This window comes from Protopterus annectens, chromosome 4.part1, assembly GCF_019279795.1.
Source record: "Protopterus annectens isolate FY-2018-M chromosome 4.part1, PAN1.0, whole genome shotgun sequence".
In the NCBI taxonomy this organism is placed as follows: domain Eukaryota; kingdom Metazoa; phylum Chordata; order Ceratodontiformes; family Protopteridae; genus Protopterus; species Protopterus annectens.
The window spans coordinates 295,542,591-295,557,636 of NC_056734.1; positions in this window are offsets into that span (position 1 = coordinate 295,542,591).

Genomic DNA, 15,046 nt, shown 5'->3' on the forward strand with positions numbered 1-15,046 from the left:
TGGAGATAGGTAACAGGGAAGGCTTCCCTGCTTTGTCAGAATGTTGTGCCTATCCCTAGGGAACTGGCTGCTGCCACTAATGATACTACTGGTCCCACCTGTCCTGTCAAAAAGAAGAAGAAAATGAAGCATGGATCTACTCCTCCTCAAACTTTCTGAGACAGGAGTAGTCTGCAAGGTCTGGTTCAGGCTTTAATTCAGGGTATTGATCCTTCTTGTAGAAACGTTTCTGGTAAGATAATATGCTAGTGTTTTCAGTGGGAGAACACAAAGGATTCTCAATCCCTGAGAAGATACTATGAGCTGTTTCAGAAGGAATTTCTAGAATCTGCACCTATTCCTCCAGTTTGTCTGCCTTGGAGAATGCCTCTGTCACTGCCTACAATTTTCCTAATAGTCAAACAGCTGCTCTGAAGGAGTCAGATAGGATGTATAAAGTTCCTCAGTCTTTTAAGTTTTTATACCCTCTTCTCAAACCTGATCCAGCAGCTGTAGTTTTAGTTAGTCCTATGACTGCTAAACATTTAGTTAATTCCAGTCCTATTATTTCTGATAAAGATGGGAAGATTATTGCTTCTGCAACTTTGATTTTCAGAATTGTGTATTGTTAGGCTCAGATGTTAAGGTTGTTCCTGATTAACTAAGATTTTTCACCCTTCCTTTTTAAAAACATTCCAAGGGAATCTGTATCTCCTCATCCAATTTTGGCAAGAAACAAAATAAACAATCTCAAAAAAATACAGATAAACAAAAATGTAAGGAGACATGGCAAGGGTGTTCCAAGAAGAATTCTGGAAACTCCCAAAACCAAGGACAGACCAGTAAGTCAGAATGACTGTTTAAGGGACTTTGTTCCCCCATTCCAACCTGACATCCCCTTTTGCCTTCCAGAAGTCTGAATCACTAATTTTCTCTTTGGAAACAAGCAGTTTCATACAAATGAGCTCTAAAGATCATTCATCAAGGTTACAGATGGCAATGGGAGGATATTCTTCCTTAACAGGGGGTAATTCCTCATCCTCCAGACCAGAGTCTTTTATTTTCACCTGTCCTTCATCATATGCTGGCCCAGGAAGTGATATAACCACTTCTCCCATCCCAGGTAGGAAGGAGGATTTATTCAAGGATGTTTTTAGTGCCAAAGAAGGAAAATGCTTAGAGATCAGTTCTGGATCTTTCTTTTCTAAACCTGTTCATAATAGTATCCAAATTCAAAATGATAACACTTCAAAACCTGTTATCTCTTCTTCATTCTAGTTTTGTGGTAACTCTAGATTTAAAAGATGCTTATCATCCAGATTTCAGGTGTTTTAAATGTGCAGTGTGTCCGGATTACATTAACAGTTCTTTACATTACCCTTTGGACTATCCACTGTACCAAAAGTGTTCACAATGTGTCTAACTCCATTAATAATTCATTGCATGCTACAGGGTGAATACATTTTTCCACATTTAGATGACCTGTTCATCTTTGCAGTGTCTTTTTCAAATTGTCAGGAGTATCTATGTCTATCTCTCTTGGGTGAGAGATCTCTTACACAAGTTTTTATTCAAAGAAAACACTCACATGTCTTTCTTGACTCCTTCTCACAGGATTGTGTTTCTGGGATGTCATCTAGACACCACAGCTCAAAGAGCTTTTCTTCCACAGGAAGAAAGCAGATGCATATCTAAATCTATATCTTGGGTTTTCCACTCAGACTTCAGTCACTTTGAGGGAATACCTCATGATTTGGGGTTTCATGGCTTCTATGATTCTCATGGTACTCCTTGCAAGACTCCACATGAAAAAGATAAAGTGGTATCCAAAGTCTCTTTGGTCACAGCAAAAACACACTTTGCACTTTAAAATCCATTTGCTGGGGTTTGTCAGAAGAGAAATCACTTGATGGAGTCTACAGAGATACCAAAATCCAAGTCTCTTCTTCTTCTTCCTTATTCCAAAGGAATCAGTCATCAGAGATGCCTCAGAACTTGCTTGGGGAGAAGTTTAAGGAAGGATAAAAGAGCTCAATGTGTGATATAACAAGAACAGATGCAAGCACATGAATATGAAAATGATGCTTGCCCTGATCAAGGCAGTCAACTCTCTGAATTATCTTTCTTCCAGTTGTTGCAGGAAACACCACAGACATGTAATACATCAACAAGTAAGGGGAAACCAGGTTGTACCTCATTTACAAGCTAACCATGTTAGCTTGGGATATAGCTTCACAGCACAATCTCACTGTACAGGCATTTTACATTCTGTTAGAGCAAAATTTGTAGCAGACAAGCTGAGCAGGACAAGTGCAGGTCATCATGGGAATTGTTTCAGAGGGTCTTCCAAGATTCATCTGCAGGGGCGGCTTGTACTATTGGACTGCAGGACTGTAGCCATCCTAGCTGTGCAGACCCCAGCTGTAAAACTGTAAAATAAAACAAAAAAGAAATAAATAAAAACACGAGTCCCAGAACATCACGCATGCGTGATTGCAGCATTCAGACTGCTGGTGAACATGCACACAGAATTCAGACTGTCTCCACCAGCAGTCCGGAGTATGAATATAACATTTAACTCCAAATTTTCCTAGCAGTCTATGCAGTTACAACTGTGTAGACTGGAAGGGTATCGGACTGCAACATCCACAGGCAGGAAGGACTAGGTGCTCTCACAGGAAGGAAGGACAGGATCAGAATGGGAATTACTCAGCGGATGTAGTGCAGGCTTTACTCTGCACGGAAAGGACTTTGTTACAGCAGCTTTTGGCTCATGGCTCAGAGAGGAAGCGATGTATTTGGCATGGAAAGCAGCTTTGGCTCATGTAGTGTGTGTGTGTGTGTGTGTGTGTGTGAAATGCCCCACTTGCTACATAGTGGTGGGTAGAGAATAAGGCTTGAACCCTGTACCTTGAGGCCAAGTGGCAAAAGCCTGAATTCCCTACCCACCACCATTTATAAAAATTTGCAGATTTTTGCCTCATATTTGTTCTGTTCCTCATAAAATCTGTGGTTTCTGTATTTTTGTTTCTTAATGCAGTCAGTAGTGCAATTGTGCAGTGGTAGCACTGTTGCCTGACAGCTACAGGTTGTCTGGTTTGATTCTTGGCTAGGGTGCCTTCTGTGTAGAGTCTGCATGTCCTCCCTGTGTTTGTGTGGATTTGCTCTGGTGTCCTCCCATTTTACAAAGACATGTGTCTGGAGTGTTTCTGCAGAAAATTGGCTTTTGTTCCAAGTCAGACTTTCCTGGTTAACAAATGTTAAATAAAAATGACAAGCATTTGAATTTCAGACTTCATATTTTTCAGAAAATACATGGTAACGCAAAACCTATTATTATAGCAATTTTCTAAGTTTATAAGATGGATATTTGAAATTTGTCCCTATTTTTGGGACTGTATTCCCACACTATTGGCTTTGTCCAGGTTTTTTGTGCCAAGGTTAAGAGCTATGGTGAGAACTAAATTCACTGAATATGTTTGGGGGGGGTGTACTCCCCCATTATTGGCTTTGTTCAGGTGTTTTGTGCTGAGATGTTGACAGCTATGGTGAGAATTGAATTCACTAAATAGTACCCATTTAAGTTTCAGTCTTCCTCTCTTTCTTACAACAGATGATTTGGCATAGTGGTATGTTTCTCTAACTATTTTGCACAGGGTCCTGGGTTCAATGCTTGGCAATGAAATCTATGGTGGTAACACAGCATTTTATTCTAGCAACTTTCCAACATTATACAATCAATGTTTAAAATGTGTCCCTGTTTTTTGGTTTTTGCCCCCCCCCCCCCATTTTGGCTTTTTCCAGATTTCTTGTGTTGCAAAGTTCAGAGATACAGCTGAGTTTCAAGTAGATTTTACGAGAAGCTGAGAGCTGAAGGGGAAACGTTTAGTGCTGCTTATGCTGGGTCTGCTTGCATTGTTAATAGCATAACAGGTAGTGTTCTTGCTTTTGATGCAGAAGGCTGTGGGTTCTACAACCACTGTAGATAGATGCATTGCTGACACTGTATTGTATTGTAAAGAGGGTGGATGCTGCAGTCCTTTTTGGTGAAAATACCTAGTAACTATATGAACATGTTATCAGTTTGCCATCCATTCTCTATTGGAATATTACTAGCTTATCGTTTTTTTAATGCAACATAGGTAATTTATTCCTCAAGGGCAACATGCACTTTATTTGTAGATGAAACAATGAAATATAAAGTTGTTTGCTAGCAGCAACCTCTTCATTAGTTACAGATTTCTTTAATGTGGAATTATTTAGATGACTTTTAGTTCTTCAGAGATTGTGCATATTTACTGATACTGGTGGACTGTAGAAGCTTGGGTAGACTTTTATGATAGAAATGTTCTGAATTGGGCAGTTTTGGGCAGTTTTGTCATTATCGGTGCATGCATGCATTTTGTTTCATTGTTTTCAAAACAACAAATTTAAAACGCCCTCTAACAACTGTACTATATTGTACAAGGAATATAATTTAATACAATCAGGAAGGTGTATCAAAGAGCATGTGTATGTTTCGTGTGCAAGGGGCCTATGATTTGAAAATAGCCCAAAGTTAATCTTTATCTACCACTGGCAAAATGTATTTTCTTTGAATGTGGGTTTCAATGCTGTTTCAGTGAATGTGAGTTTCAAGGGCAGAGAAGTTTTAATGCTAATAAGTCTGTTTTCATTGTGAGATTGCATCGCTTTGTTTAGCAGATGTTTTAGTGTTTGTGCTGTAAAATGCAAAATAAAACTTTCAGATGAAGTCCAAATCATTGTAGAAGTAAAGAAGTATGCACATTAATGTTTATAATAAATGGGGTAAAATAGCCAAGTAATGGTTCATTGGAATGGCTGCAGGGGGAAAGCTCCATTCGACCATGATTTTGTGAGGGGGAAGGGCGGCAAACTCAAAGACAGCCCAGGCTGAACTATACCTCTCAACTGTCCAGATAGTCACAGCATGAATAGATTTTTGCTTCTTATTTTTGGTCTGTTCCTCATAAAATGTGTGGTTTTCTGGCAAATAATTTAGAAATTAAGTCACTAAATAATGACAGACACTGAGTTGCAGACTTCATAACCTTCAGAAAAATGCATGCTATAGCAAGACCTGTTATTCTATCAACTATCTCAGTTTATACAACAATTTTTAGTACTGTTTATATGTTCTCCCAATATATTTGGCCTTTTCCAGATTTCCTGCATTAACAGGTTGAGAGGTACATGGAAATAAATTGCTTTATAGAATTAGGCGTATTCAAACCTCTCAACTGTCCCCAATTTTTGCTCAAAATGTCGCTCTTCCCCTAATAATCCCGCTGCAAAATGGCAATTTTGGAAGAAAACGTGGAGGGTTTACAATTAAGAAATAACTGTAATAATCAGAGTTACAGATTACTTTATTTCAGAAATGTATGTAGATTATTTTATTTTGTCAGCTGCTCAAGTTAGCAGTACTAATATTAAAATAGTGTCCCTTCTTTGACAGGTTCCCAGCTGTATTGTGTGGCTATTTTATATTTTTGCATCACATTTTTGGTCCATTTTTTATAAAATTGTGTTTTTTTTTTGGCAAATTAGTAGCAAATCATTAAAGACTGAAGTTAGAAAATAATGACAGACATTTAAGTTTCAGATTTCATACCCTTCAGAAAAATTCATACTAATGCAAGACTTACTATTCTATTATCTTTCTAAGTTTATAAGAGCAATATTTAAAAAGTGTCCTTATTTTTGGTCCTTTGTCCCACTTTTATGTATGGCTTTGTCCAGATTTCTTTGCTCTGAGGTTGAGAGGTATGACAAATGTGTCAGGACCATCACAGTCAGCCAGAGACATTTCAAATTGTGACATACTTGTTGCACCCCACTCCCCCATGTAGTAACTCTGTATGTGTCCAAGCAGGGCAATGAGCAGTTATGCAGTGTAAATGTGCAGAGTATCCCCCCATCCAAGGTAGACACAAATACTACTTTTATTCTGTCCTTGATTTTGCAGAATGATCTGGTTTCTGTCATATTTTTATACTGTTGATTTATGCTTATTATTACTCAGAATGTGCCTGTTGCTCTGTGTTTAAGTAGCAACACTTTAATGACCACCAGGTAAGCTTGTCTGAGATTGTAAGCTTTAATAAGCATACTGTTAAAGAATTGCCAACATTGAAAGACTTTCTGTTGTTGCCATGCAGAGAATACTTACATAACTAGATAATGTATAAGCCTTGGGTATTGAAATGCATATGACAGTATTTGTAATAAAGGACAGGATTACATTATTTTAAGAAGCTCATTACATTTGTTGGAGACTTGCAGTCATCTTTGCAGGCTTTACCTGCAAACTAAACAGAATGCCAATCTATCATGTGTGGTCCATAACCTGTGCAGTAATCCTTTAGGTAATTTATCTTGAGCTTGTTTCTTGTTTGCTGTTCATTTTTTACTTTGATCATGTTTTTCCCGTGAAACAAGTAGATAGTTGTTGTCAGGCAGCGGGTCTTTTTTGGATAAGAAACATTTTTACAAGTGGGGGTATCAGAAAGATTGCTACTTTCAGCATGTCACTTGGTACTTTAATAAAGCTGAATATAAATTATAATTAGAATTGCAGTGGAAGGAGAAGTGGTTTCACTTGAGTGCTGCTTGTTTTTCTTATACTTGATTTTGACTGGCATTCCAGTAATGTATTTAAAAAGTAATTTATTTTTTTCATGCCTCACAACCTTTTTGTTTCCATCTAGATATTAAGTAAGCTGTCATGCAGCCAATGCATTGAAATGTTTTTTTTTTTTTCTTCTACGCTTCATTTTGTCATGATTGGACTCTCATAACGATGGTTTGGCACCCAGGGCAGCGTATTTAATTAAAGTTCCAGTTTTTGTGGTTTTTGAGCATAGCTCCTCCCCTTTCTAATTGGCTGCACCCCTTCCCATTGGCTCCACCTATTCAGCTGTCTCCTGCAGCCCCCCTTTGATTTGAAGTCACCAGCCACCACTGTTCATCTGTGTGGAGTTCCTCCAGCAGAACTTTTTGCCTCCTGTCTGAACAATCAGCTGTAAAGATGCTGGTCCAGGATTCCATGCAAGAAGGCCTGGAAGACAAATGCCAGGAATGTTTCTGTATGTTTTTCTATCTTTTCCAGTGATATCTAGGGTACTTCTGAAAACTCAGAAGGAATCCTCCAAGATCATTGTGATGACTACCTTATGGCTCAGGCAGCCAAGGTTCTCCCTTCTTTGGAACTAGCCAGGGTAAATTACCATAAGCTTCCTCACAGGCTGGATCTACTCACAAGAATAGAGGATTAAGATGCACTGCAACATCAGTCAATCTCGATTGACTGCCTGGATAATAGGATCTTAATTCCCTTTAGGCATCTCTTTACTGAGAAATTGCAACAGGTACTAATTCAGGCAAGAAAACCTGTTTCTAGAAAATCATATATTGGCAAACGGAAAAGGTTTACTAGTTGGTGCCAACAACATAACCAACACCCATTCAGGTCTAGTTTTTCTATGGTTTTATAATAACTTTATGTATTACTATACTATGGTCTTTCATCTCATATGGTCCCTCCTTTTTCAATGCAGTCTCACGCCAAAATGTTCTTGAAAAAGGTTTAGCATAAGAGGGTTTGAAGAAAACTGATGGCTCCATCTTGGATCTTAATTTTGTGTTAAAGAAACTAAAATTTGCTCCATTTGAATCAGCTAACCTGGTTGACTTGAGTTTTGTAATGTGGAAAAAACTTGTACTGATTGCTGTGACCTCTGCAGGAAGAGTACCTGAGTTGCAAGATCTCATGTGAGTCAACCCAACCTCATTTTCCACAAGGATAGGGTTTATTTGAGAACTAATACTTTTTTATGCTTAGAGTGGTATCTCAGTTTACTTTAAGCCAAACTATCCATTTCCCCATTTTCTTTTCTGAACCTAAAAATAAGGGAGAAAGGATACTCCATACTTTGGATGCCCACAGACAATTCAGGTACTATCTCAGGAGAAAAAAAATATTCAAATCTTCAGATCAATTGTTCATTTTTTGTGAAGGTAAGAAAAAGGGACAACCTGTGTCAAAGCAGACTATTTCTAAAAAGTTGTCGAAGGTTATTACCTTTTGTTATACTCATCACAACAAAATTATAACAGGCAGGGTCAAGGCATACTCTAGCAGAGCCTTGGTCTCATCTATGGCTTTTTGGAAAAGGTTGTTTTCTAGAGGTATTCTAGAAGCAGTGACTTTGTCCTCTGTACCCACTTTTACAAAGCACTGTAAGCTTGATTTCCTTTCTGGGTTTAGATTAGGCTTTGCAAGGACCATTCTAAAGGGTCTGCTCAACACTTCTTCTTCCACTTCCCAAATGTAGTAAGCTAGGATAATCTACCCATATAGCTAAGGCTACTTTTGCAGTGATCAATACGATGAGTCACTCTTTCATGTTTTGTATGTTGTTTATAACAGGGTGTGGTTATTTATATTTTGTTCTTCCTAGCATTGTCCTTTTAGGACTCAGTCTCCCTCTTTCTGTTGGCAGAAAGATCTGAATGGCTTTGCACCCTAACTTGATTTTTATTCACACCAACTGAGCTGCCTGACAGGTTGGGTTCAGGGATGATGACCTGAAGCTTTGGAAGATATTTGGCTGTTACATCCTTGGCAGAATATAACCCATATAGCTAAGACTACTACAGCAGTGATTATTCGAATATCTACTGTTATAGTATAGTACGTTTACTTATACAACTGTACTTTCCATGTTTAGAATGTCAAAGTATTGGTAGTTCAGTTTTTCATCCATTTATATTATGAACAAAGTCTTGTTTAGATTCTTATAGTTGCCAGTACATTTATTATAAGTAAGGAACTCAGTGGTAAGATACTAGTATACATCAGGATGTACAAATGCACACACAAACACACATGCCCACACAGACATGCACACACATATATGCAAAAACACACACACACACACACACACACGGAATCCAGTTGATTCAATAAAATAACTATACAGTGAAAAACTTTTATTTAAAAAAAAAATGCTGATAAATATTTTTAGTGAAAACTGAACAAATCCTTTTGTAGAGGAGGAAGATCCTTTACCCCCCCCCCCATTTTGAAGTAGAAACCCACTCCACCTTACTTATATATACTAATTCTGAGGTTGAAAAACACTGGAGAAAAGTGCAACCTCATAAATTGAGTTATTATTTATGTATTTCCTTACTTACCTATTGTAATTTATTTACTAGGAAAGTTAGACTGAACCCATAATGTATCCATTTTTAGAGGAGTCCCAAAAAGAAAAGCTCCAGGTCATATCTCAATAAGCATTCTGCAAATATTATACATTATGAAATGATTGCAGAATACATTTTTACATTACAAACTCATATAGACATATGACATTAAACGTCATACTGTTATAAAACATTTTTGTTACCAAAATTACACTGCAGCAAATACATTTTCTGTATCAACACTGGGTCTGAAATAAATAAGATGAATAGCACATGTTAATAATCATGTCTGTCTGTCTGCCCATACATACAAACTCTGGAAGTGCAATGTAAAAGTAGACATCAGAAATGTGGTAAAGCTTCAGTGGTATTATAGAAATATAGGAAAGATCAGCAGATAGTTCAGCTTCGAGAAAAGAGTTAACTCATATGACTAGCCCCTTCCTATGATCCTATGATCCTATAAGATAGTTGTTATAAGAAAGTCAGATAAGAACAATGGAGTAGAGATGCAGATGACAAGGGGTATGTGTGGTAGGAATAGGAGAATTTTATGGTGGGAAGGATTCAGCCTGGGTTTGAGCAAGGATAGAAACCAGAGATAAAAGAAAATCTTCCAGAGTATGTTTAAAAGCATTAAAATTAAAGTTGTTCTGCTAGCCAAAGGTAGTGAGCTCCAGGATTTGGCTGTGGAGCAGGAGTAGAGGGGTTTCCCTTTGCTTTTGTTAGGTATATGAAGAGAGAGAGGAGCTGTTTGTCTTCCGACTGGAGAGATCTGTTTGGGTGGCTATGAGGAAGGGATTTCGGGATGACTCATGTACAGTTTTATGTATAGTAAATAGTTGTAAATAGGTTAGGTGATTGGAAAGTTCAAGCCATCTTAGAGTTTTAAGTAGTAATTTGTGTGTTACGTGGGAGTCATTTGTTGCACAATTTGCAATCTTGTTAAAGCATGTTTCAGTGTTTGTGTTTAGGGAAGTTTTTTAAGTTGGTGAGAACTGGAGCATCATAAAGTAGAGACAGTAGGAGTAGAGTGCCAACAGGTGTGTCTTTAGCATATGTATTTAGGAAGTGTTTTTGCCTATAAAGCATTCCTATATTTTTGATTTTATTATAAATATGAAGATCAAATTTTAGTTTATCATCTATTATCACCCGTAGTAATTTGGATGGAAGACCACTTCAATGTATGGTTTTGTAATGGAAAACATAATAAATTGGGTAGTATTTTTGAATGTATGTTTTAGGGATGAATAGGAGTTGTTTGGCTTTATCTGTGTTTAATAGAAGTTTGGCATTGGTCAGACAAGTCACAATGGTGGAGAACACTTCCTGCTTTATTTGTGGGAGATGTGACAGGTTATTAGATGTGGATATAGGTGTACAATAATTAGCATATTGTACTAGTGAGGCTTGACAAGAAACAGAGTGCAGGTTATTAATTAAAATATTGAAAAGGCTGCGGTCGAGAATGGAACTGTGGGGGTGTCCTGTATGACTGGGTTGATATGGAGAGAGAAAGGCTCACCATTTTATATATTGTTGTCTATCTAGACAGGCGACTATTGAACCATTTGATGGTGGGGGGTGATAGTCCAAGGGATGATAGTTGTAGTAGGAATTTAGAGCAAGAGAGTGTATCAAAGGCTTTAGAGAGGTCAAGAATAAAAGAGGAAACAAGAAGGAATGAGTCCCTCACTTTATTTATAGTGTCTATGAAGGACAGAAGTGCAAAGGTTATGCTGTGAGTGGGTCAAAAGTCATGTTGAATATATGTAAGGAGTTGGATTTGAAGGAAATATTGAAGAAGTTGTTTATGGATAAATTTTGTAAGAGTTTAGAGAGAGGGGTTGGTATTCCAATGGGCTGAAAATGTAATACTTCATTAGATGTTCCTCCTTTATGTAGAGAAATGGGGTTCCTATTACATGATCGAAGGATCACAATTACGAATGCTCATAAGAACGAAAATGCTGCATATTGAAACTATTATTGTGGGGGGCTGCGCACTTCACCCCCCACTAAATATATATACCAACTCCAAGTTTGCACTACAGTGAGGAAAGGGCAAATATTCCAATCTTCACTGTACTGTGAATCCCACAATATGAACTTCGATGTGCGGCATTTTTGCTCTTCTGAGCATTCGAAATTGTGATCTTTCGATCATGTAATAGGAACCCAAGAAATGATATGGGGTATTTTCCAGATGGAGAGAAAATGTTCTTCCTGTATACATCAATTGATTAGGATCCTTACAGGGTAAGCTATGACATCAGCACCTTAGATATTCTCATGGAAGTTGTAAGTGAACATGGAGCAGGGTTTTAGTTTAAATAGTGTTTTTATTATGTTAGTGGGTACTAGAGCTTGAATGACGGATGGGTGAGCAGTGCTATTAGACTGGTTAAGATCTGAATGTAGGGGAACATTAGACGGTGTTATGGAATTTATGGGCATTAAAAGCAAAGGGTTGGTGGGTGGAGATGGGTTTTTCGTTAAGGAGATAAAGGTCTCAATGTACTGAGTACTGAAATCTGTTCCAGTTTGCAGTGTGGTATTATTAGGGTATGGGATGAGTTCTTTTTTTGTACCTAGCTTTTTTTTCCTGGTTACACAGTTGCCTAAACTTTTGAAGGTTATTTGTTGTTTTATTATTCTGTCAATCTTTCCATGCTCTTTCTGCACTATGCATAAGATTCTTAGTCTGTCATGAAAAACAAGGGGAATGATTAGTTTTCATTCTTTTAGTACAGAGAAAGGTGAACCTATTTAGAGTGCTTAGGAATAAAGAGTTGAAGTTTATTATGGCATCATTTAAAAGGAGGGTTTTTTAGTATAGTCTAGTTGATGGCTTTTCAAGTGTAAATAACTGTCTGTTGGTTCAATTTTGACAGATTGCCTGTAGATTTATATCCATGTGATTTTATTTATTTATTTTATTTATTGCATTTGTTTACCGGGAAAGTCCACTGGGCCTAAAAGAGACCATTTTTGGTGGAAGCTCGGGGAGAAAAGCTGCAACAAGAACATAGATGCAGAAAAACAAATTAAACATTACTTGGTACAGAAGTAGAAACAGTGTTACACATAGTGGTTACAGTAATATATACAGAATATATACATAAGTCAGAAATTTAGTTGGTTTGATTATAGTAACATATATAGAATATATACATAAAAGCAAGAATTTAGTTGGTTGCCAGATGAATTCTGAGTGGTAGAAACAGAGATAAATTAATCAGCATTATTGTGCCATTATCAACAAATGATGAAAGAAAAAAAATAAATATGGAGAAAGTATCATCAGTCACTAGTAGCAAAAACGTAGGAGTTTAGTTATAATATAAGGTTAGGTTATAGAGCAGATACATAGCCAGGAAGAGTTGAGATGATTTTTCAGTGTTTGTTTGAAGGTGGTGGTGCTGCCCGTGATTTAGTGAAATGGTTTATACTTCTAAGGGTAAATGCTGGGAGATGGTCTCTTAGAGTACCCCAAAGTGTACCAGGAGTCAAATATTTACCATGGCCTAAAATTGATATCTAGTCAAGAATGTTACCTTAATCATATGATGATATGACTTGTTATAATTAGTGGGGCTCTGACTGAGCCATGTCAACCCAAATAAGTTTATACTGTTGATTGAGCAGTTAATGGTTAGGCTCTGCCAGTCCATATTGATATCACCAAGTATGATGGTTTCAGTTGAAATGGTATTAAATATCCATGAGATTATATGGGAATATTATTTCCTGGGAGCATATAGAGTACAGTATTGTATATACTTTTTATCTTATTCAAATTAAAGAAGGTGATGAGTATTTCTAGATTATGGAATTTTGGGATAGGTTTTGAGTGCTGGGTAATGGAGTAGGTGTTGGGATAGAGTAGAACTATTCCACCTGCTTTCTTTTGGTTTGATTGATTCTAATTATATTATATTATATTATATTATATTATATTATATTATATTATATTATATTATATTATATTATACTGAGGTGAAAGAAGTTCTGTATCTTTAACATTTGGTTTAAGTGACTGCTAAGATGTCTGTGGTGTGGAGAGAGATCCAGGCGTGTAGTTCAGTGAGTTTATTATGTAAGATATATAGGTTTATAGCAATGAGATTTAAGTTTTTTTGGTGGATCTTTAGATGTGGGAGGGTAAGTACCATTGATTGCATAATATTGATTTGGTATATAATTTTATTCTTATGAGGGCAAGGGGAAAAGCCGAAAGACACAACAACAACAACATGAGGGCAAGTTTTACTTTGTTGATATTGATAAACAATTATTTTGTGTTTAAAATGCAGATGGAATCAATATTGCACAGACCTGGAGAGATGGTAATATTACCATTTATTTATTTTTTTGTTTCTAGTTACAGAAAAGGGAAGTCATGGTGGATGTATCACTTGAGAGTGGTATAACATGAAGTACAGTCATATTTGCTAGAAGAAGAAGGGAGATGGTAAGCCAGAAGGGTAGCAACACAATGAGGGTGAATAAAGTATGAAGGATAGTGAGACACGGGTAAGTGGCTATGCAAGAGAATTTTAGGAGAAGTAGCTGTGGAGGTTGATGTTAGTAGTTGGAAGGGCAGCTGGGGCAAGTTAGAGAAAATGGAGTAGAATGTATAGTAAAACCATAACAGAGAGAAGGGAGTCTGCAGTGGGTGACAGAGATGGGAAGAGTGAGAGTGAGGAGAGGGGGAAGCTCTGAGCACTATAACTGAAAGGAGAAGTTGGGAATGATTGGAAATAGGTTTTATAAGGGTGGGGTTAGATTAGTTATAAATGTAGATGATGTGGGAATTGGAGGTAGGGTATGGGAGTGAAATGAGCCTGAGCATAGCAAGGAAGACTAGAGTGGGGACCACAGACAGACAAGAGTAATAGCATGACAGAAAAATCTATTGAAAGGAGCGGTTTCCATTACCTTAGAACCAGTGAGTTTTCAATAGTACAGACAATGGAATTGTCACTGCTGGAGTTTGCTCATAAGTAATTAAGGGTGTTTACTTGTGTAAATGTAAAAAGTAATCCTTAGATTCTACCTCCTGCATTAACATCATGTGGTATGTCAGGACACAAGCACTACTCAGTGTTTGTTGTTTCTGTAGCAGTTACAGATTGTAGGGGCACTAGTTGCTAGCCCAAGGCCCAACTCTCCTCAGAGGGTGCACCACACACATCTGCATGCAGACACTCACACCTAGGGCCAATTTAGTGTCCAATCTACCTATTGCATGTCTTTGGAATGTGGGAGGAAACCCATGCCAACTCAGATTGGCCATGCAGACTCCGCACAGAAGGCACTTCAGCTGGGAATTGCACCGGAGAACCTCTTCCTGTGAGGTGACTACGCTAACTGCTACACCACTGCACCACCCAAGTCTTAGACTATGTAACACTTAAAGTTGTAAAAAAAAAAAAAAAACAATACTGATAGAAAGACAAAATGATAATGGAGCAAGTATTTATCAACAGATCTTTAGAACACAGAAAAGAAGGGAAGAAGCAAACCAACATAGAACTGCCTATACAGAAAAGAGGGAGATTCAGAAATGCAGTAGCTGGAAAGAGTAATTAAGAAAGTGAAGGCTATCAGATAGAGCTGACTATACCTCGTTAATTATGGGAGAAGAGGGAGAAGACCCTTATAAGGTGCAGAGGGGTAGTAGAGGCTGTTTGATTCTAGTGCTGTGAAACAACTAACAGCAGACCACTAGGCACAGGCCAAGCAGGGATGAGACATTAAACATTCACTGGCGATATACTGAACCAATCATAGCCAGATTATAACAGAATAAACAAGTAAATTTCCCCTA